We start from the raw sequence: 23,700 nt of genomic DNA, 5'->3' as shown, positions 1-23,700 counted from the left end.
CCACACTTTGGGCTTACCAACAAGACAAAGCATCCTTTCCATATCCACCTCGTGAAAACCATTCTGGATTTTGTGCATTACGAGTAGATCACCTCTCAATGTTCTAAATTGCAGTGAAATCATTGCCCATCTTGTGCAACCTTTCCTAAAAAAAACAATCCACTCATTCCAGATATCAATCTAATAAAGATCCTCTTAAACATCCCCCCAACATATTTACATCCTTCCTTTGTAAGGAAATCAAAACTGCACATATTTAAGACACTGTCTCACCAATGCCAGATATAACTGAAGCAGAACAGGTTTTTTTTTGTGTACAATTCTTCTCACAATAAAAGGATAACATTGCATTAGCCTTTTCTCTTACTTGCTGTACCTGCATACTAACTTTTCTGACTCATGAACAAGAGCACCTGGATCTCTCAACACCTTGTAATTTTGCAGTCAATTGCTGTTTAATTAATGCTTTTCTTTATTCTTCCTGCTAACATGTAAAGGAGCAAATTTTCCAACATAATCCTCTATTTTGTTTCAAGATGACGGCCTAGTAACAGGACTCTGTGTTCGAGATTCTGGGTTGGGGCTCGTCTCCTCGGCTGCTTTTTATTTCCATTTTACTTTTGCTCTTTTTCTTTTTTTATTCCATTTTCTTTTCTTTAAAGCCTTTTGCAGTGGTGTCATCAGCAACGAGAGTCGATTATTTGCAGAATGGCGGAAACCTCCTGTCAACCGGAGGCAGCAGCAGCAACATAGCTCCCCCTGGCAATCTGAGGTGGCGGCGGCAAAAGGCTTCAGGCCGCAACTAGGCCCTGGTGCCTGCAGAGGCTGAGCATTCCATACACTTTCCTTTCCTTTTAGCTCGGACTCTTTCTTCTGCTTTTTAAAAAAAATTCTGGTTTTGTAACCAAGATGGCACTGGAGAAAGGTGACTTTGTACATTTTTCACCATACTCCTGTATTTCTATACAGGAGTACAGGTGACAATAAAATCTAAAATTTGAAATTTTAATTCCATCTGCCAGATTTTTGACCACTCACTCAACACATCTCAATCCATCTACAACCTCCTATATCCTCTTCACAATAGACTTTCCTATCTACCTTGGTGTCATCTACAAATTTAGACACCATGCCTTTGCTCCTTCATCTCAGGTCATTAATATGAAATATAAAAAGCTGAGGCCTCAGCACAGACCAACTGCAGGACCATACTCATCTTATCCTTCCAATCGGGAAAAGAAATAGGACTTATGCCGGAAACATCGATTTTCCTGCTTCTCGGATGCTGCCTGACCTGCTGCGCTTTTCCAGCACTACACTTTTGACACATATCTATTCACTGTCAGCCATTTTTCTATCCATGATACTCCTTATTGAACCCATAAGACATAGAAGCAGAAGTAGACATTCAGCCCATTCACCTATTATAAAACTGCATTGGGGAGACTGGACACCTCCTAGCAGAGCGCTTTAGGGAACATCTCTGGGACACCCGCACCAATCAACCCCACTGCCCTGTGGCCCAACATTTCAACTCTCCCTCCCACTCTGCTGAGCATATGCAGGACCTGGGCCTCCTCCACCACTGTTCCCTCACCACCCGACACCTGGAGGAAGAACGCCTCATCTTCCACCTCAGAACACTTCAACCCCAGGGCATCAATGTGGATTTCACCAGTTTCCTCATTTCCCCTTCCCCCATCTCACCCCAGCTCCAGCCTTCCAGCTCAGCACCGCCCTCATGACCTGTCCTACCTGCCTATCTTCCTTTCCACCCTCCTCTCTGACCTATCACTTTCATCCCCACCCCCATTCACCCATTGTACTCTATGCTACTTTCTCCCTAGCCCCACCTCCCTCCCATTTATCTCTCCACCCTGCCTCTATTCCTGATGAAGGGCTTTTGCCCAAAGCATCGACTTTCCTGCTCCTCAGATGCTGCCTGACCTGCTGTGCTTTTCCAGCACTACTCTAATCTAGACCCCCATTCAGCCCATTATGTCCATTCTTCCATTCAATAAAGTCATTGGTGATCTGATAATCCTCAATTCCACTTTCCTGTCTTTTCCCCCAACCCTGGATTCCCTTACCTGATTAAAAATCTAACTATATTCAAGACTGAGATAAACAATGATCCAGCCTTGACAGGTCCCTATGGCAAACAATTCTGCAATTTCACTACTGTTAGAGAGAAAATCCTTCTCATCTCTGCGCTTATGGGTGACCCCTTATCCAGAGATTATGCCCCCTCGTTTTACACTCACCAAGATAAGCAACCTTTCCACATGAATCTTGAGAAGTCCCCTAAGAGGCTTGTATGATTCAATAACATTGTGCCTCTTTCTTCCAAATTCCAATGAGTACAGGCTCAAATTTACACAATCACTCCTCATAAGACAATCCTTCCATACCTGGTATTATCCTAGTGAACCCTCTCTGCACTGCCTCCAATGCTAGTATAGCTTTCCTCAGAGCTCAAAACAGTTCACAGTATTCTAACTAGTCCGAATAGTGCCTTGTATAGTTATTATTTTTATACTCCACCCACTTTGAAATAAAGGCCAACATTCCATTTGCTTTCCCTATTACTCGTTGAACTTGGATACTAGCTTTGTGTCTTTACTCCGACTTCTTACTTTGCTGAATAATCTTCTATTGATTCTCGATTTGATGTGATTTATTATTATTGTCACATGTACAGAGACAATTGTTTTGCGTGCTATATAGGCAGATCATACCACATAAAGTACAGAGTAATAGAACAGAGTACAAAGTACAGTATAGAGGTTTACAAAATTATGAGGGGCATGGATAGGATAAATAGACAAAGTCTTTTCCCTGGGGTCAGGGAGTCCAGAACACGAGGGCATAGCTTTAGGGTGAGAGGGGAAAGATATAAAAGAAACCTAAGGGGCAACTTTTTCACGCAGAGGGCAGTACGTGTATGGAATGAGCTACCAGAGGATGTGGAGGAGGCTGGTACAATTACAACATTTAAGAGGCATTTGGATGTGTATTTGAATAGGAAGGGTTTGGAGGGATATGGGCCAGGTGCTGGCAGGTGGGACTAGATTGGGTTGGGATATCTGGTTGGTGTGGACAGGCTGGACGGAAGGGTCTGTTTCCATGCTGTACATCTCTATGACTCAAAGGTGCAGAGAGGGAGGTCAATGCTAAAATTTGAGAGGTCCATTCAGAAGTCAGATTACAGCAGGGAAGAAGCTGTTCTTGAATCTGTTGGCATGGGAATTCAAACTTTTGTATCTTCTGCCTGATGGAAGAGGGTGGAGAAGAGTATAAACGGAGTGGGAAGGGTCTTTTATCATATTAGTTGCTTTCCCAAGGCAGCAGCAAGTACAGACAGAATCAATGGATAGAAGGCTGGTTTGCATGATGGATTGGACTATGTTCACAACTCTTCATCAGAAGGGGCAGCATTTATACTATCGTGGGGAGGGGCGGTGATTAAGTGCTGGGGGAGAAGGGATGTCTCCTTATTAGCAAAATGTGCCACATAATGCCTCAAAGCAATAAAAAGCAGATGACAATATATGCTTTAGTTGAGGGGATGAGCACATGTCTGGCTCTCAATCCGCTACAGATCTGTCAGCTAACTACCAGTCCCTTCCTTCATAGACAATATATCACAGAAGCACAGAAACTAGGAACAGGCCCTTTGAGCCTGCTCTGCCATTCAATATGATCATGGCTGATCATTCAACTCAGTCGTCTGCTCCCACTTTCTCTCCATATCCTTTGACTGGTTTAGCTCCAAGAATTATATTTAATTCCTTCTCGATAATATTCAAGACTTTGGCCTCAACCACTTTCTGTTTCAGAAAATTCCACAGGTTCACCACTCTGTGGGGAAAGAAATTTTTCCTCATCTCAGTCCTTAATGGCTTACCCCATATCTTTAGAAAAATGACCCTGGTTCTGGACTACCGGTCATCAGGAACATCCTTTCTGCATTTATCCTCTCTAGTCCAGTCAGAAATTTTACAGGTTTCTATGAAATACCCTCTCCACAATCTTCAAACTCCAGTGAATTTACTCCTAACCAATTTGGTCTCTCTTCATATGTCAGTCTTGTCACCCCAGGAATCTGTCTGGTTAGACTGAAGCCAAGTCCGGTAGGAAAGCTCATTATCATTTCCACAGATGGTTCCCTCAGAAGCTGGTTCAGTAAAACGTTGCTGGAAACTTTCTGGCACAAATACTCCAAAGAATAACAGTGCTGCTACTTCTGCGGCACCAGGATTGTTCCCATTTCACACAACCTACTGATTAAAAAGCTGAATTTTCATCAATGACATTCAAGCAAACAAATCAGTGAGCCAAGATGAACACTGCTCGTGACCCCGAGCATGTGCCTGTCAAAGATATCTCCACATTCTTACAAAGCACTGGTGCAGCATCAGCAGCAAGTTTCTCAGAGTGAAAACAACAACCAATTTATACTGAACTGCAGTTGCTAGAGATCTGAAACAATCAAGGAGTGCAGGAAAAACTCAACAGGTCTGGCAGCATCTGTGGAGAGAAAAGTACAGGTAAAGGATCAAGTCCAGTGACCCCAGAACTAGGGAGCATAGCCTCAAAAATAAGGGGCAGCAGATTTAAGACTGAGTTGGGAGGACCATCTTCACCCAAAGGGCTGTGAATCTGTGGAATTCTCTGCCCAATGAAGCAGCTGAGGCTACCTCATTGATTGATTTCACAGCAAAGATTAGAGAGATTTTTAAACAGTTAAAGAAATTAAGAGTTATGGTGAGCAGGCAGGCAATAGAGTAGAGTCCATGAGAAGTTCAGCCACGATCGTATTGAATGGTGAAGCAGGCTTGAGGGACCAGACGGCCTACTCCTGCTCCTGATTCTTATGTTGTTATCTTATGACTCAGAGGGTGAGGGTCGAGAAGGGTCACTGACCTTGAAATGTTAACTCGGTCACAAAACCTACTCAGTTTCTCCAGCACTTGGCTTTTGCACCCAACAGATATGTTTGGTTTTATCATTCCTAATATTACAGATATTCATTTGAATTGTTACAGCATTATCAGAGACAAAACAGCTCACAACTTCTGCCCTAATCCTCCTGTTATGCAGGACAGAACAGATCCTAACATTCAGCAGTGAACAGAACCACAGAACACTGCCTCACTTTTAATATCAAGGCAGGATTAGCAAGGAAAAGAGGTGATTTTTCGGCTGAATAAAACTTTCAATAAAGGTCTTCCATCGAGTCCACACACAAGTCAGGAGATGTTAGCAACTCCTGCATGAGGTTATTCGCACCAATAGGGATAATTGAAAATAGTAAGAAGTTACCATTCTCAGAGTTTGTGGAATGAGGGGAAATCAATGTTGAGGAATTAACAGCCGATTTTAATAAGATACATAGCTTGAAGAACATTATGATTTGGCAGAGTAGACAGAATAATCAGTGTAATTGAATAGAACTGCTCTTCCACTTATTGAAGCCCTGCCAATTAGGGATTCTTCCAGGTCAGGTACAGCATGGATGTGATATATAATGAAAGCTCATTTTAATTCAACCGCAGTAGATGATTACATCCTCCATTCCCTGATGCAGCATTTTTATTTTCAACATCAATTGGTACCTAATTGAAGGGTAGTTGATTATAAATTCAACCCACTTAAACAAAACACAGGTTTGAGTCCCATTCTCTTCAGATCCCCTGGCCTCAGCCATAGCAAGTAGAAACCAAATGAGGCAGAGTTGCATGGAGGCCTTAAAAAAAAAGGCAACATTTTGCATCTGTAATATGGCGCAGCTTCACACAATTTTTTCCCCCCTTTTAAGAGTACAAAAAAAAATCACAGCGCAGGAACAGGGAGAGGGACAGCAGGGTGGAAGCACTCTCAAGCTGCTCATCAGCTGAATTGCATCATTAATGCTCCTTCCCTGGCAAGCAAGTCCTGCAGTGGGACTTGAACCTGGGGGTTCCATCCTGGAGGTAGTGACGCTGTCCATTATGTTTCATGACTTCTGAAATATTGCCTGACGCACAGAAGGGTTACAGCACAGAAGGAAGTTAATCTCCTTCACCCAGGGGGTTGTGAATTAGTGGAATTCCCTGCCCAGGGAAGCAACCGAGTGTTTTTAAGACAAAGTTTGATTTTTGAACAGTAAAGGAATTAAGGGTTACGGCGAGTGGGTGGGTAAGTGGAGCTGAATCCATGAAAAGATTAACCATGATCTTATTAAATGGTGGCGCAGGCTTGATGGGCCAGACGGCCTACTCCTGCTCCTAGTTCTTATGTTCTTAATCAACCCTTTCTGCCTGTCCTGGCTATTCAAACACTTGGACCAATCCCCTGCTTTCCCCACATACTTCCTGCACACTATTTCTCTTCAAATGATCATCCACTGCCCTTGCAAATGCCTCAAGTAAACCTGCCTCCACCATATTTCCAGGCGGTGCATTCCATACATTAACGACCTTCTTGATAAAGTTTTCTCTCACATTATCATCCTGCTTCTTTCGCACATCACTTGAAATCTACGCCATCTTGTTCTTACTCTTTTTACAAGCAGGAGAAGTTGCTCCCTATCTACTTAGACTAACTCGCTCACGATTTCAAATCTCCCCTCATCCTTCTTCTCTCCAAGAAGAATTGTACCAACTTCTTCAATCTACCCTGAATCAATCACTGAACTTTCTCATTTCTTGTACTAGGGGAGAGAGACAGAGAGAGACAGAGAGAGACAATTTCAGATCAGAACTTACACTTACAAGAAAAGGTCACCAAAATGAAACATTAGGGCTGTCCACAGATACTGTCTGACCTACTGAGCATTTTCAACATGTAGAGATGACAGTGTTAGTATGGGGTGGACAAAGTCAAACGTCACATGACACCAGGTTATAGTCCAACAGGTTTATTTAAAATCATTTGTTGGACTATAACCTGGTGGTGTGTGACTTTTGACCATTTCCAACATTTCATGGAGATAGTACCTTGCTAGAAACGGAGAGTGGCAAGAGAATAGTCTGTCTAAGGATAAATAACAGAGTTAACACTGAGCGACACTGAATGAGTGAAAAACAATTATCTTTTAAAAATCCCAATAAATTGCAATCCTAGCAACTGCCATCATATTCACAGAACACCGTGCCAAGTTTTATGTTCTATGTGATCTGTAATAACAACATCTATTGAACCATTACATTTATTAATGGTAACACTGGTATTTTATTACAATTACCTTTTAAAGTGCAATGGATTCTTTCCTCGTCTCTGAGCAATCTAGCCAGAATAACAGCATAAATTCCATTCTGTTAACTTAATATATTTAATCTACATATATTTTCTGTCGGTCAAAGCAGCTCAATACATAAATCTGGATTGTTTGCAAGGAGTCATAGCCAGCACCGATTGCACAGCAGGGTGCAAATGTTAATCCCTTCTGTCGACACATATCAACACCACTTTCAAGTCTGACAGTCAAACCCTCCAGCAATTCACACCTCATGCTGACAATGCAGTGTCTGTTCTGAAACCCGCACTGTGTCACTGTATCAAAAGCAAACTCAACAACATACACTGTGCCATCAAAATGGAGAACACAAAAGGGGGATGGTGTAGTGTAATTTGCCTCCATTATGTACTGTTGGTATGACAGCAAAGAGGTCAGTTACTGGTGTGGCACAAGAGAACTGACTATGCATCATTTAGGAACAGAGGAAGAGGAGCTGCCTCTACAATTCACTTCGATCATGACTGATCTGTATTTTACTTCGAACCGCCTGGCTTAGCTCTGTCACCCATAAATATATTTTTGTGGTAAAGAGGTTATCAAAATTTTGAAACTTTTGACTGACCTAACCTCAAAACAGTTGGGGGTTAGGAGGGAGGTTTGGCAAAAGGAGTTCTGTATTTTCACAAATACAGGTTCACTCAACCCTGTCCCTCTCTCCATAGATGCAACCTCACCACATTCCCTCCAATTTCTCCAGTCGCTGTGTGGAGGTACGCAAGTGGCACTAACTGGAGGAATCAGAAGACAGCACAGTGTCGGAACATCGATCAGCACACACAAATCCTCAGAACAACTTAGTGGGAACAGTGCTGCCTGACATGCTGAGCATTTCTAGCAAGACCTGCTGAATGGACCTCTCTAATTTCAATCTAATGTTGCCCTTGCTTTTGTGCACCTCCTGTGCAGTCACAATGGGTTACAGAGCTAAGTAAAAACAATGACTGCAGATGCTGGAAACCAGATTCTGGATTAGAGTGGTGCTGGAAATTTTAGCTCAGCAGTTCAGGCAGCATCTGAGGAGCAGGAAATTTTTTTTTAGCACAGAGCTAAGGCAAGCAGTTGGAATTTATATACAGATCAGTCATGATCTAAATGAATTGTGGAAACTACTCCTGTTTGATTAGATTAGATTCCCTACAGAGTGGAAACAGGCCCTTTGGCCCAACAAGTCCACACCACCCTCCAAAGAGCAACCCAACCAGACCCATTTCCCTCTGAGTAATGGGCAATTTAGCATGGCCAATTCACCTAACCTGCACACCTGACTGTGGGAGGAAACTGGAGCACCCGGAGAAAACCCATGCAGACACTGGGAGAATGTGCAAACTCCACAGAGAGTTGCCCAAGGCTGGAATCGAACCTGGGTCCTAGTGCTGTGAGGCAGCAGTGCTAACCAGCATCAGAGGAGCAGGAAAATCGATGTTTTGGGCAAAAGTCCTTCATAGATGATGAAGGGCTTTTGCCCAAAACGTCGATTTTCCTGCTCCTCGGATGCTGCCTGACCTGCTGTGCTTTTCCAGCACCACTTTGATCTAAACTCTGGTTTCCAGCAGCTGCAGTCTTCACTTTTGTCTAGCAGTGCTAACCACTGAGACACCGTGCCACTTCCTTTGTTCCTACCAGATACATAGTCAATTCTCTTGTACCATGCTAGTAAATGACTTTTGTGGTTTGAATGCCTCTCTCTGTCTAAACACCCTGTAATCTATTTGTCCCTGTTTTTACGATCTAGCTATACTGCTCACAAAGCAAGACTTTTCACTGTACTTAGGTACACATGACAACAATAAATCAAATCAAATTTCCTACCCATTTTTTTCATTCCTAGATTCACACGGATTCTGTGTGCGCAAAATTGCTTTCTAACGTTTTAAAAAATGTATTCATTTTGTGGGATGTGGGCATTTCTGGCTGGGCCACTGTTTTTTGCCCGTCCCTAGTTGCCCTTGAGAAGGTGGTGATGAGCTGCCTTCTTGAAACCACTGCAGTCCTCTTTGCTGTGGGTTGACCCACAATTCCATAAGGGAGGGAGTCCCAGGATGTTGACCCAACAACGAGGGAACACCAATATATTTCCAAGTCAGGACAGTGACTGGCTGTGGTTGTGGGATTGGCGGAGGGGGTGTTCTCATATATCCGCTCCCGTTGTCCTTCTAGATGGAAGTGGTCATGGATTTGAAAGGTGCTGTCTAAGAATATTTGGTGAATTATTGAAGACGATAGGATTTGTGCAGCTTGGCACTACAGACTCGCTAGGCCAAAGGACCTCTTCAGCATTACAGAATTACACAGGATCATATGATCATATTTGAATAATCTGGCTCTAATTTAAAGGTTGTAAACTCTCCTCTCCACTCATGTTTTTCTTTAGGTAGAAATAGTTTCTCTGTGTGCAAGCCATGGTTCAGTTGCACTTTGCCTCTGTCCCACTCTAGCTTTCAGCACTATGGTATTATTGTCGATTACTGCTGTCCATTACTGAGGGAGTGCCGCATGGTCAGAGATTCTGTCTTTCTGATGAAAGAGTAAACAGAGACTGTGAGCTGCCCTGGCAGGGGGATATGAAGGATCCCGGGGCACCACATCAACAGCACAGCTAGCCACGTTGATGATCTGGCCAATGTTTACCCCTCAAGAAGAGTGAGAGACAACTTGATAGAGGCATACAAGATGATGAGTGGCAAAGGTAGAGTGAAAACTCAGACTTTTTCCCAGAGCAGAAATTTGGTTTGATTTATTTTAAGGAAAATTGGAGGAAGATTTAGGGGAGATGGCAGAGGTCTGTTCTTTACATGGAGTCGTGGGTGTATGGAATGCACTACCGGTGGTCTTATAGAGTCAGATACATTAAGGACATTTAAGCGACTCTTGGATATGCACATGTACGATAGTGAAATGAAGGGTACGTAGGTTAGTCTGATCTTAGCGTAGGATAAAAGGTCAGCACAACATCGAGGGCCGAAGGGTCTGTCATGTGCTGTACTGTTCCATGTTCTCTGTTATGTTCTAACCAATGTCACAAAACCAAAATCTGGTTACCAGATTGCTAATAAAAGAATCATACCAGAATCAAAGGGTTAACCCTGTGCCTCTCTCCACAGATGCTGTCAGATCTGCTGAGTTTCTCCAGCATTGACTGCTTTTGTTATTTTTGGCAGCTTGCTTAATGCACACTTGCTGCCCTACTTCTGACTTTACAACCGCAGCTTCGAAAGGGCCTGCCTGCTCTGAGATTTTTCAGCTAACTATGATTGACAGTTAACAATTCCCGCCACATCTCCTCAAACAAACAAACAGCTCCTTCTTCTCATAATTTATAAATTGGTGTCCCCTTTCGAAGTTTGGGTTCTTGCGTGTCAGTCCTGATGATAACAAAAATGAAAAACCAAGCTCCTTTAAGAGCAATATTTTCTGTAGTGCCTGACGTCAAAATACCAAATGGTAGACAAGTGTGGACATGTGACGAATGGAAGCTGAATTCAAAGAATCAAAGATTAAAATCTCATAAGAATTTTGTCAAAAGCTGGGAAGAATGAAAGATCGCCAGATTAATAGGACATTCCATAATCTCAGGATCTCTCTGAAGAGTATCCATGCTCTGAAGGACTTTAGAAATAAAGTTAATGTTATCATGCAGGAAATGCAGAAACTAACCTGAGTTCCCACAAACAGTGAGGAGGTAATGGCTAAATTATTGATGGTTGCATGATGTTGGTTAAGGAATCAATATTGAGCAGGTGACCTGAGAGAACTCTTCTGCTCTTCTTCAAAAGATGCATGGAATTTTTTAAAGCCTGTCCAAGAGTGAAGACAAGGCCTTGAACCTTGCCCAAAATAAAAGTGACACCTCTGACAATAGAGCATTCCACTGATTCTGTGTTTAACTTTCTACCTCCAAGGCAAGAATGGGCCATAGCTAATACCATAATAACAAAAATAAACAATTGGGCCTGAATTCCTGATCAGCCATGGTGTAGAGGATTGACTAGTATTTTGCAAAGGTAATTCTTGCCAAACACATTAGAGGCAAACTTAAAAATCACACATCACCAGGTTATAGTCCAACAAGTTTAATTGGAAGTGCTAGCTTTCAGAGCGCTGCTCCTTCTTCCTGATGAAGGAGTGGTGCTCCAAAAGCTAGTGCTTCCAATTAAACCTTTTGGACTATAACCTGGTGTTGTGTGATTTTTAAACTTTGTACACCCCAATCCAACACAGACATCTCCAAAACATTAGAGTCATGCCGTCATAGAGGTCTACAGTACAAACAAAGGCCTTCTGTCCCATTGAGTCAGTGCCAATCAGAAACAACCATCTTACTATTCTAATCAGCATCTAAGGCCAAACAATCACTTCTCATCAATTGCACCAACCAACTCCTGTCCCACTGATAACTTGCGCTACTCTTTTGTAGGATGTGGACATCTCTGGTAAGGCTACCATTTTTTTGCCTGTCTGGAGTGACTGGCTTGGCTATTTCAGATGGCAGTTAAGACACAACCACACATTGTTGCTGGGTGTGGAATTACATGTGAGCCAGACCAGGTAAGGACAGATTTCCTCCCCCAAAGGACATTAGTGAACCAGAGAAGTTTCAATGACAATAGTCACCATTACTGAGTCCCAGTTTCATTAACTAAATTCAAATTCCACTTGCTGCCAGGTTGGAATTTTCACTCATGCCCCAAAGGCTTAGCCCGCACCTCTGGATTACCGGCCCTGTTACATTTCCACAATGTCCCTGTGTTATGATTACAAATTGGTACCCTAAAATACAATGGGCATTTTAATCCTTAATTCCAACATGTGGTTTGTCAACAAAGGATTGCTACAGAGACAAAATCACTGCAATTGTAAGTCTAGTGATTGGCTGTGACTGATGGGATACAACACCTAAAGGTGTCAAAGAAATCTCAAAACAGACTGGACAGTGATCTCCTGTGACTACAAAGATAACGAGGAACTGATGATCCCCTGCTCAGCCACGTTATGTTCCAAACTGCAGACACACCGATTTCAAAAATACACCAGGACAAAACCAGTTTTAACACCACTGGAATGTTCTAGTGGGACTGAACGTTTTTTGTTTACCAGCCTGGGTTTGAGTGTTAGTGTGTGTTAAAGGTCAGAGTTGAACAGTTATGCCAAAATCACCCCTGTGATTCAGGTGAAGACTGAAATCCAGCAATCAGAGTGAGAGAAAATCATGATTGGTTCAGATTCTGTAGTTCTGATTCCTGTCAAGTTACGAAACCAATAATCTCTCAAATCAACTGCTCGATTACCAACGTTAATGCCACTCTGCAGAGTTACATTGTATTTTGCTCAAAAACTGCATGAATTCATGTAAAACTCTTGTTATCTCACTTTTTAGATTAGAATCAATCTAAACATCATGGCATAGACAGAGAACACAGGGGGCTAACACCTTCAACATATTGTCTAGCTATCACCATTGTTAACAGCTAACCCGAGAATGCAACTTTAAAATCTTTTTGTGATTTACACATGAAAGAAGTGAAACTATCATGGTATTCGAACAGATGAAAGACTCAATCAAGGTATTTTTCGATGTATAATTTCAGTTACATCACACTGTAAATTTTTGCTATAAATTCTGTGCCTTAGAATTGCGTCCTCCACATTCACCTGATGAAGGAGCGTCGCTCCGAAAACTAGTGTGTTTCCAATTAAACCTGTTGGGCTGTAACCTGGTGTTGTGAGATTTTTAAACTTTGTACACCCCAGTCCAACACCGGCATCTCCAAATCAATGCCACTCTCCACTGCAATAGCAGCATTGTTCAACTATCCACTCTTTTTCAGTGATTCAAAGACTGACCCATAGATTTGTTTTTTTGAACCATCATCCTTTTGGACACACTTCGTATTTCTAATCTGTATTTGCGTGTTCATTCAGAATTCCACTCACATCTAGCAATTAATACACTCACTCGTTTTAAATTCAAGAAAGCTTAGTTAAAACATAAGCTGTATTTGGACTGGGGGGAAGGCATCCATGAGAGAAGGGATCAATTCATACATTAACCTTGTTGCCACCAAACAAAGGGGGTAGGTGAACAAAGATGGGGAGCCAGGTTATCTCTCCTTACCCAGAGGGGTAACTGTTTCAGGTATCCATCTGGGACCATAATGAATTGGGGGAGTCTTGCTCAGTTATTGTACCCTGAAGAAGCTATGACCCCACGTTTTTGCAGTGACCTCACTGGGATGTTTATTCGATACATGACACATACACACACATACAGTCAATGCTCACTTCATAGTTCAATTCAGGATCTTACTGCATCTTGCAGCATATTTTCACAACTCTACCACAGAGCGTGTGCAGCTGGTGAAACAACTGAATTGTTAAACCATAGAACCACTTTCTTTCACATTACTTGTTCCCAGAATGGACTGTCAAATTTGTTCTGCTCTCTTAAAAGAACACACACACACCTCAGTTGGTAGCTCTCTGTCGCTTTGAGTCAGCAAGTTGTGAGCCCAAGTCCCACTAAAAAAAACCCGAAAGAACTGCGGAAGCTGTAAATCAGAAACAAAAACAAATTGCTGGAAAAGCGCAGCAGGTCTGGTAGCATCTGTGAAGAGAAATCAGAGTTAACATTTCAAGTTGAGTGACCCTTCCTCAAACTGTTCAATAAGGGAATAGGGTGGTATTGAGGTAATGGCACTTGCCATCCAGATGCCAATGCTAATGTTCTGGTGACTAGAGGTCAAATCCTCCATGGCAACCTGTAGAATTTCAATTCAATTAATACTTCTGGAACATATGGTGAATTTCACAGAGGCAGACTACGACAAATGTAAGAACCCATCTGGTTCACGAATGGCTCTTTAGAGAAGGAAATCTGCCATCTTTAACTGGTTTGGCCTATATGCAACTCCACAAAAACGTGTTTGACTGTTAAGTGCCCTCAAATGGCCAAATGAAACACTCGGTTCAAAGGCAATTAACGATGAGCAACGATTGCTGCCTTTCGCCAGTGACACTTATTTCCCATGGAAGAATAAAAAAGGGGAAAAGAAAAATCATCTAGCTGCTTGCCAGCGACTTCTGAGCACACATTGTTGTAGGAAGCACACTACCCAATGACTACACTTCAAAAGAAACTAAAATCGGTTGACAAGGTCTTCAGAGCACCGAGGTTATGAAAGTTGACGTGCAAATGATGAGCTGAAATCGCCCATAAGCACTGGGGAGCTACCATTGGGGCCCACTGTCGAGACCTGACTCTGCCCAAGATCAGAGCACTCCTGCTAGCTGGGGTTCATAGGGGTCGACCGATTAGTATGGTGCCTCTGCTTTGGCCAGCGAATTAGACAGAAGTGGGCAGACTCTGGAAGCAAAAGCTCAGGGTAATGCAGCCCAGTGCAAGAAAAACTGACTACACTCAATGTGTGGCCAGAGAGAGGCTACTGAGGCCTAAGCAGCAGGAACGTTCCTCCACTTTCAACAGGAGCAAGTGATGCAGCTGAAGCCCATAGCAATCACAGTCATCCAACCACCAAGAAATTCCATACTCAATGCCAAGGCTGGGAAGGGAGATTCCGACCCAACCCCCCCGGCTGGAATGATTCTTGGCAAAGGTCATGGAGTCATTGAGTCATAGAGATGTACAGCGTGGAAACAGACCCTTCGGTCCAACCCGTCCATGCCGACCAGATATCCCAACCCAATCTAGTCCCACCTGCTAGCACTTGGCCCATATCCTTCTAAACCCTTCCTATTCATATACCCATCCAGATGCCTTCTAAAATGTTGCAATTGTACCAGCCTCCACCACTTCCTCTGGCAGCTCATTCCATATACGTACCACCCTCTGTGTGAAAAGGTTGCCCCTTAGGTCTCTTTATTTCTTTCCCCTCTCACCCTAAACCTATGCCCTCTAGTTCTGGACTCCCCGACCCCAGGGAAAAGACTTTGTCTATTTATCCTATCCATGCCCCTCATTATTTTATAAACCTCTATAAAGGTCACCCCTCAGCCTCCGATGCTCCAGGGAAAACAGCCCCAGCCTGTTCAGCCTCTCCCTATAGCACAAATCCTCAAAAATCCTGTCTGAACCCTTTCATGTTTCACAACATCTTTCCGATACGAAGGAGACCAGAACTGCTCGCAATATTCCAACAGCGGTCTGACCAATGTCCTGTACAGCCACAGCATGACCTCCCAACTCCTGTACTCAATTCTCTGACCAATAAAAGAAAGCATACCAAATGCCTTCTTCACTATCCTATCTACCTGTGACTCCACTTTCAAGGACCTATGAACCTGCACTCCAAGGTCTCTTTGTTCAGCAACACTCAGAGGACCTTACCATTAAGTGGATAACTCCTGCGAAGATTTGCTTTCCCAGAATGCAGCACCTCACATTTATCTGAATTAAACCCCATCTGCCACTTCTCAGCCCATTGGCCCATCTGATCAAGATCCTGTTGTAATCGGAGGTAACTTTCTTCGCTGTAAGTATTTTTCTGTTGTTTTTCATCCTAAGCAGCTCTGTAATATAGAATTCTGAGACAAACATTCACCACTGCCGAAAGACCATCAACTCATTTGTTGGTGTGTTTGCCACTTGCTGATCTACCAGCAGAAACAGCTTTCAGTGATTGGAATATGCCAGTTGCAACATCCAAGGACAAGATGATGGAGGGAAGCAGGCACTAAAGTCTGGGATAGCCGTCATAAAAGTTCAATGGGGTGGGGGGTGCTATGTAAGACCCTCCTACTGTAGTATTAACAGTGCTGGGAACAGCATAAAACTTCACACATGAAGATACCAGGGAAGGTTTGACATGTAAGCATACAGTGTAAATGCAAGGACAGTGTGGCACCACATCTACAGCATTAAAAACTGATATAAATGTACATTGTACAATAACCTTTACAAACTTGATGAATATGTATGCTTTTTGGGAAAAACAAAAACAGCCTGGTTATTTACTGGCCACATTATTTAAATAGCTTGCATTCGTGATGCAGTTTCTATTTCTCACTGTGCAGCCACTTCCTGCTGCGTTGCTTCAATTAGCGCCGTTAATTTCCTCCTTAATTGAGTTAATTTCAGTCCCACCATTGCCAGGTAAGAAACAAACAAATCAGTCATCTCCTTGAAAATGGCTCTGGAAAAATCACTACAAGGTAACATTAGACAACCAGTATACTGTCTTTGGATGCGAATTTGACACACATCAGCCCCCAACTCCACCTCCAACTTAGTCTTCAGTTCAAAAAATTATCCAAGCCTTTATAGACTCAGAGTCATACAGCACAGAAACAGATCCTTCAATCCAATTCATCCAGGCCGACCAGATATCCCAATTTGATCTCATCCCATATTCCTCTAAACCCTTCCTGTTCAAATACCCGTCCAGATGCCTTTAATATGTTGCAATTGTACCAGCCTCCACCACTTCCTTTGACAGCTTGTTCCACACATACACCACCTTCAGTGTGAAGAAGTTTCCCCTCAGGTCCTTTCTAAATCTTTCCCCCTTCACCTTAAACTTATGTCCTCTAGTTTTAGATTCCTCCACCCCAGGGGAAAGACCTTGGCTGTTCATCCTATTCATGCCCCTCGTGATTTTGTAAACCTTTATAATTCACCCCTCAGCCTCTGACGCTCCAGGGAGAAAAGTGCCAGCCTATTCAGCCTCTTCCGATAGCTCAAACCCTCCAATCCCAGCAACGTCCATGTAAATCTTTTCTGCACCCACCCCTTCCTATAGAAGGATGACTGTCTTTCTTTCCTTTCATAGGGTGCTTAGGCAGAGCGAGGCATACAAGATTACAACTGCACAGGAGGTGCACAAAGCAAGATCAACATTAGACTTGAAATTGGAGAAGTCCGTTCAGCAGGTCTGATAACAGCAGAGAAGAAGCCCTTGTTGAACCTATTTGTGCATGTTTTCAAGCTTCTGCCTGATGGAAGAGATTATAACTGGGGTCAGAGAGGTCTTTGATGACGTTGGCAGCCTTTCCATGGCAACGAGAAGCGTAGAGGGAGTCCATGGATGGGAGGTCGGCTTCCACAATGATCTGTGTTGTGCACAAAACTTTCTGTAGTTTCCCACTGTCCAGTGCAGAACAATTGTCATTATGGAATGCTTTCTATGGTGAGTCAGTAAGAGTTGGTGAGAGCCCTTACGAATTTCCTTAGCCTCCTGAGGAAGAGGGGGAAGTGGTTGTGCTTTCTTGACCGACTGGGAGGGGAACTTTCAGGTGGTGACATTTCCATGGCTTAGCTGCCATTGCCCTTCTAGGTAGAGACTGCGTGTTTAAAGGGTGCTGTCACAGGGAATCCTGCTGTGCATCTTTGTGTATGGTGCCACCACTGTCTATTGATGGTGAAGGGAATAAGCATTTCAGCAGAACATGGGAGCAGGAGTACGCCTTTCAGTCCCTGTCCCAATAAGAACATGGCTGAACTGATTGTGACCTCAATTGCACTTTCCTGTCTGCCCCAAATCGGCCCCTCCTTCTATTGTCTTTCAAAATATCCAACTCAGATTTGAATCACACAGCCTCCAATGTTTTCTGAGGAAAAGCAGTCCACAGAGCTTTGCTTTATCTCCATCTTAAAAGGGGATTCCTCACTTTTAAACTGTGCCCTTAGTTCAAATATCCCCTACAGGCAGGAGCATCTTCTCACCATCTCCCCAGTCAAGTCCCCTCAGGATCTTACATGTTTCAATAAGATCACCTCACATTCTTTCAAATTCCAATGGGTAATGACCTAAACCATTCAATCTTTCTTCATCAAATTAGCCTTTCTTCCCAAGGAGGAGGAGTCAAGAGAACTTTCTCTGAACTGCTTCAACCCAACTACATTATTTTTCAAATAAGACGACCAAAATTGTACCCCATACTGCCAAAGCGGCCTCACCAATGCCCTGTACAGCTGCAGTAAAATGTTCCTCTTGCAATAAATGACCACATTCTACCTTTCTTAATCACTTGCTGTACCTGCAGATGAACTGCAATTCATGGACCAGGATATCCAAGTCCCTCTCTAACTCTGAGTTCTGCAATGTTTGTTTATTTAAACAGTAAGCTGCTTTTCTATTTCTTGCTTCCAACGTGGACTAGTTCACCTTCTCTCACATTATACTCCAGCATCAATATTCTTGCTCACTTGCTTAATATACCTCTTTGCAGACTTTTCAACCTCTGCTTGACAACTTAACAAATTTAGCTACCATACATACAATCTCTCACATCGAAGTTATGAGGAGCGTAAATAGTCGAGGCATCTGCCCTGATCCTTCTGGCACTCAATTAGTTACAATTTACCAACCTGAAAATGATCTATGTATCCAGTCTTCTCCGTATTTACTAAATCAATGCTTTTTCCCTTGTAGTGTGTTACTCCTTAAATCACAATCTCTTATTTTGTATAACAATCTTCCCAAATGCCAAAATATCCAACTTGATTGTTACTTCCTCAAAAAGTTGCAAAAAGTTAAACACAATTTCAAAACCATGTTTGACTCTGCTTCAGTCACATTATGATTTTCGAAGTATCATGGCATAATCATCTTATTAATGGATTCTAGTAATCTTCCCCAAGATGGATGTTATATTAATTGGATTAGGTGAATTAGGTTTCCTGACTTTTTATGTCCCTCTTTGTAGGAGTAGTGGTGTTATATTAGCAATTTCCAAATCCACTGAGACCCTTTCAGAATCTAAAAACCTTTGGAAGATTATAATCACTGCATTTACTATCTCTACAGCTGTTTCTGCTAGAAGCTAGGATGCATGCCATCTGGTCCAGAGGATTTGTCAGATTTCAGATTAATAGTTTCTTCAATAGCTTTTCCCTAGAGATGGTAATTGTTTTAAGTTCCTCCCTCACCTTTTCCTCTTCATTTTTAAGCGTCTACCGGAAGTTCTCTAAATCTTCTACACCACAAAAGTGGTGGATGGGATACTGATTAAGTGGCTGCTGCGTTTGGGATAGCACGGTGGCTCAGCTCACTGCTGCCTCACAGCGCCAGGGACCCAGGTTAGATTCCAGCCTCAGGCGACTGTCTGTGGAGTTTGCACATTCTCCCCGGGCCTGCACAGGTTTCCTCCGGATGCTCCGGTTACCTCCGAGAGTCCAAAGATGTACAGGTTAGGTGGATTGGCTATGCTGAATGACTCAGTGTCCAGCGGTGTGCAGGCTAGGTGGATTAGTCATGAGAGATGCAGGGTTATGGGGGTGACTTAGGGTGGGATGTTCTCTGGAAGGGGCAGTGTCGACACAATGGTCCAAAAAAAGGGCCTGTTTCTACCCTGTAGGAATTCTGTGATTCTATGATTCTGGAAGATTCAAGTGTTGTTGGAACTACAGACAGCAACATACTCCTGGCTTGGTCCTTGCAGATAGTGGAGAGGCTTTGGGAAGTCAGGTGGTGAGTTATTCACTACAGAATTCCCAGCCACTGGATCTATCTCCATGCAGTAGTCAATGACCTTCCCTCCAGCAAAAAGTCAGAGGTGGGGATGTTCACGGATGACTGCACAAATAATGATGAATATCACACAATCTCAGATGCTGCAGTAGTCTGTGCCCAATTCAGCTAGACCCAAACAGTATTCAGGTGGGGGAAATGATAAGTGGCAAATAATATTTGCACCACATGAGTGCCAGCCAATGGCCATTTCCAACAAGAGAGAATCTAACCAACACTCGTTGATATCAAATGGTACTACCATCACCAAACCCCCACCACTGACTCTAGGGAATCACCATTGACCAGAAACTGAAATACATCTGACAGGTAGATAGGATAGTGAAGGCAGCGTTTGGTATGCTTTCCTATATTAGTCAAGGTATTGAGTGCAGGAGTTGGGAGGTCATATTGCGGCTGTACACGACATTGGTTAGGCCACTGTTGGAATATTGCGTGCAGTTCTGGTCTCCTTCCTATCAGAAAGATGTTGTGAAACTTGAAAGGGTTCAGAAAAGATTTACAAGGATGTTGCCAGGGTTGGACGATTTGAGCTATAGAGAGAGACTGCATAGGCTGGGGCTGTTTTCACTGGAGCGTCGGAGGGGTGCCCTTATGGAGGTTTATAAAATCATGAGGGGCATGGATAGGCAAAGTCTTTTCCCTGGGGTTGGGGAGTCCAGAACTAGACGGCGAGGTTTAGGGTGAGAGGAGAAAGATATAAGAGACACCTAAGGGGCAACGTTTTCACGCAGAGGGTGATAAGTGTATGGAATGAGCTGCCAGAGGAAGTGGTAGAGGCTAGTATGATTGTAACACTTAAAAGACATCTGGATGGGTATATGAATCAGAAGGGTTTGGAGGGAAATGGGCCGGGTGCTGGCAGGTGGGACTAGATTGGGTTGGGATAGCTGGTCAGCGTGGATGAGTTGGGCCAGAGGGTCTGTTTCCATGCTGTACATCGTTATGACTCGATGACTATCTAAAAAAACACTGACTTCAAGACCAGGTCAACAGCCAAGAATTCTGTAGCAAGTAACTCATCTCCTGATTTCCCCAAAACTGCCCATTATCAAAAGGCGCAAGTCAGGAGTGTAACAGAACACTTTCCAAGTGCCTGAATAACTTCAGCTTCAACACTCAAAAGCTTGATACCATCCAGGACAAAGCAGGCACTTGATTGGCACTCCTACTCACTGCCTTCAGTGTTCACTCCCTTCATCACTGGCACACTGTGTCAGCTCTGTCTATCATCAATGATATGAACTGCAGTAAGGTTCCTCTGATAGCACCTTCCGACCCTTGAGCTCTAGCATGTAGAAGGATAGCAGCAGCAGATGGACAGGAACATCACAATCTGCAAATTCCTGTCCACGTCACACACCATCCTGACTCGCAAACACAGTGTCACTCATTCACTGTCACTAGGTCAAAATTCTGGACTCGCCCCCTAAAAGCGCCATTGGCGAAACAAGATGGACTGCAGCAGTTCAAGGAGGCAGCTCCAAACCACCTTCTCATGGGCAACTAAGAATGGACAATAAATGCTGGCCCTAGCCAATGATAACCACACCCCATGAATATATAAAAGTTAGTAACACTGAGAATACTAATGATAGGGGTATTTAGCAATGATGATGCCATTAATTTTCAGGAAGATTGTTAGATTCACTCTTGTTTGAGATGGTCACTGCCCGGCCTTTGTGTGGTGTGAATATTACTTACCACTTGTCAGCCACAGTCTGAATGTTGCTCAGGTCTTGTGGGTTGACAGACATTACAGCTCTTCAAATATTGAAGCAAAGTCAAGCAGATACTATGCAATCATCAACTAGCATTTCTATTTGTAATAGGGAGAAGGCCATTGATGAAGCAGCTGAAGATGGTTGGCCCTTTGACGATGCCCCCAAGGAACTCCTGTAGTCCCAGGAGTGAGAATTTTGGGTTTCTAACAACCACAATTCTCTTTATTTTTTAACCTGGCATGACTGCAACCTGCAACAGTATTTCCCTTGATTTCTATTCAGTTCAAATTTTTCCAGAATTCCTTGATGTCACACTAGGGCAAACATTATCCTGAAGTCAAAAGTTGTCACTCTCACTTCACCTCTGGAATTCAGCTTTTCGCTGTCATTTACACTAAAGCTATAAGGAGGCCTGAAGCCAAGTGACCTAAGTGGAAGACAAATTGTGCACTGATAAGCTGATTATTGCTGAATGGGTGCCACTTGATAACACTGTCAATGACAACTTCAGTCACTTACTGATGACTGAGAGTAAACTGATGGAGCAGTAACTGGCTGGATTAAACTGTCTTGGTCTTTATGGCTAGGATATATTTGGCTAACTTTCCACTTTGTGGAGTAAATGTCATTACACTGAAGTAGTTTGGCTGGACAGACAGCTAATTCAAGTCTACTGTTGACAGGGAGAGGGTGCTTGTGGTACAGAGGCACTATCCATACCTCTGGACCAGAAGGGTCAGGATCAAGTCCCATCCAATCCAGAGTATGAGCAGCCTGGTTGGGGAAATATCTACAAATCTTTAATACCACTGACATGGTAGGTCCCTTGAGGTGTCATGGTAGCATCCTTAACTCTGGGCCAGGAGACCAAGATTCAAGTCCTACATGGTCCAGAGAAGTCTCACAGTACCTCTGAACAGGCAGGTTACATAACAATATCTCCTACTGACAGGGTTTTGTCAGAGTCCAGAGTCTGTGCTGTTCACAATTTTGTTGATAGCACCTAGAGTGAATTGATTGGGTAAAGATGGCCATCTAGGAAGTCAAAGTGGAAGGTGTTTACAGCTGAAACAAGCCTTGACTTTGCACTGATGTACTGCACCACTGAACAACGTACAGCCATCTCTTCTTACTAGTTGTTTAATCAGCCACTACCATTCACAGCTCAATACGCCAGTTTGATCCCATCTGTCTTTTTGTGAGATCACTTTCTCATCGGCGATACCAAGTTCTCCAGCTTTTGGTCCCAGAATTGCAAGTAAAAATTTAAAATTTCTTCAGTTGCTGTGGTGGGATTTGAACCTGCATCTCTGGGCCTTACCACAACTCCACTATTCGTAGTACTGTGCACGACCCCAGCTGGCGAATTTGATGAGCTGACTACTTGGCAGAAACGTAGCTCTCCAGTGAAGATGTGTTTTATAGAAAGGACAAATTAATTGAGTTAATATTTGAATTTCTAAAAGCATATCTTGTGAGAAAAGAAACCATTTGCACTCACAAGCAGGTAACGTTTTAAGAATACCCAATTGCTAATCAATATTTCATTAGATAAGTAAGATGCCTTACGGCATCTCACCAGAGTTCAACTCCAGCCAGGTTAACAGAGTGAAAGTCATCTGTTGCTTCAGAGCTTCAATAATCTGTCTGGAACTAATGCCCAGGGACATCGAGCCTGCAGCACTAACTTAACCAAAATTGAACACCAGACTGTTATTAAACTGACAGGATTACTTACAGAAACTTAGTTAAATGATAAAGAACAGCTGCTATAGGAACAATAGAATTTCTTGCATTTATATGACAGCTAAAAACCCTTGAGTAAGTTTAAAAAACTGAGATAGATTCTTGATTAGTAGGGGAAATCAAGGATGAAAGAAAAGGCAGGAAAGTGGACTTCGGGAATGTTGGATCAGCCATGATTCTACTGAATGATGGAGCAATCCCAAGTGGCCTCCTCCTGTTCCTATTTCTTATGGTTTAATGGTCTTATCATACCATTGGAATGTCTCAAAGCATTTTGCATTGAATTATTGTAACAGCAGAGTGACTGGTGTGTTGGTAAACACAATCATTTTGCATTAGTAATATCTCACAGAATAATCAGCTAAAAGACTGTTTCTGCTGTACCCACCCAGTGATCGTTGGGATAAGGAAGTTGGCTAAAATCACAAGAACTTTCTCCGCCTCTTTGAAATATCAGAGAGTTTTT

The 23,700-nt window shown here is 43.0% G+C and overlaps 1 protein-coding gene across 3 annotated transcripts in view; it reads right to left on the bottom strand.

The window, feature by feature from the left end:
- The window catches only part of LOC140462893 (protein phosphatase 1 regulatory inhibitor subunit 16B-like), a 186,207-nt gene that overhangs the window by 142,589 nt on the left and 19,918 nt on the right, over nt 1–23,700 (bottom strand). Inside the window, exon 1 of one of the 3 annotated variants that reach the window (XM_072556330.1) lies at nt 13,744–13,763. The exons of the other annotated variants lie outside the window; for them this stretch is intronic. The gene's annotated coding sequence lies outside the window, so the exon portion shown is untranslated. Of the gene's footprint in view, nt 1–13,743; nt 13,764–23,700 lie in introns of those variants that run through there. 3 annotated transcript variants of the gene reach the window in all.

The sequence above is a fragment of the Chiloscyllium punctatum genome, chromosome 37 (genome assembly GCF_047496795.1).
Source record: "Chiloscyllium punctatum isolate Juve2018m chromosome 37, sChiPun1.3, whole genome shotgun sequence".
Classification (NCBI taxonomy): domain Eukaryota; kingdom Metazoa; phylum Chordata; class Chondrichthyes; order Orectolobiformes; family Hemiscylliidae; genus Chiloscyllium; species Chiloscyllium punctatum.
Note: the sequence above shows the minus strand (reverse complement) of the source record. Positions and strands in the feature narration are given on the sequence as shown.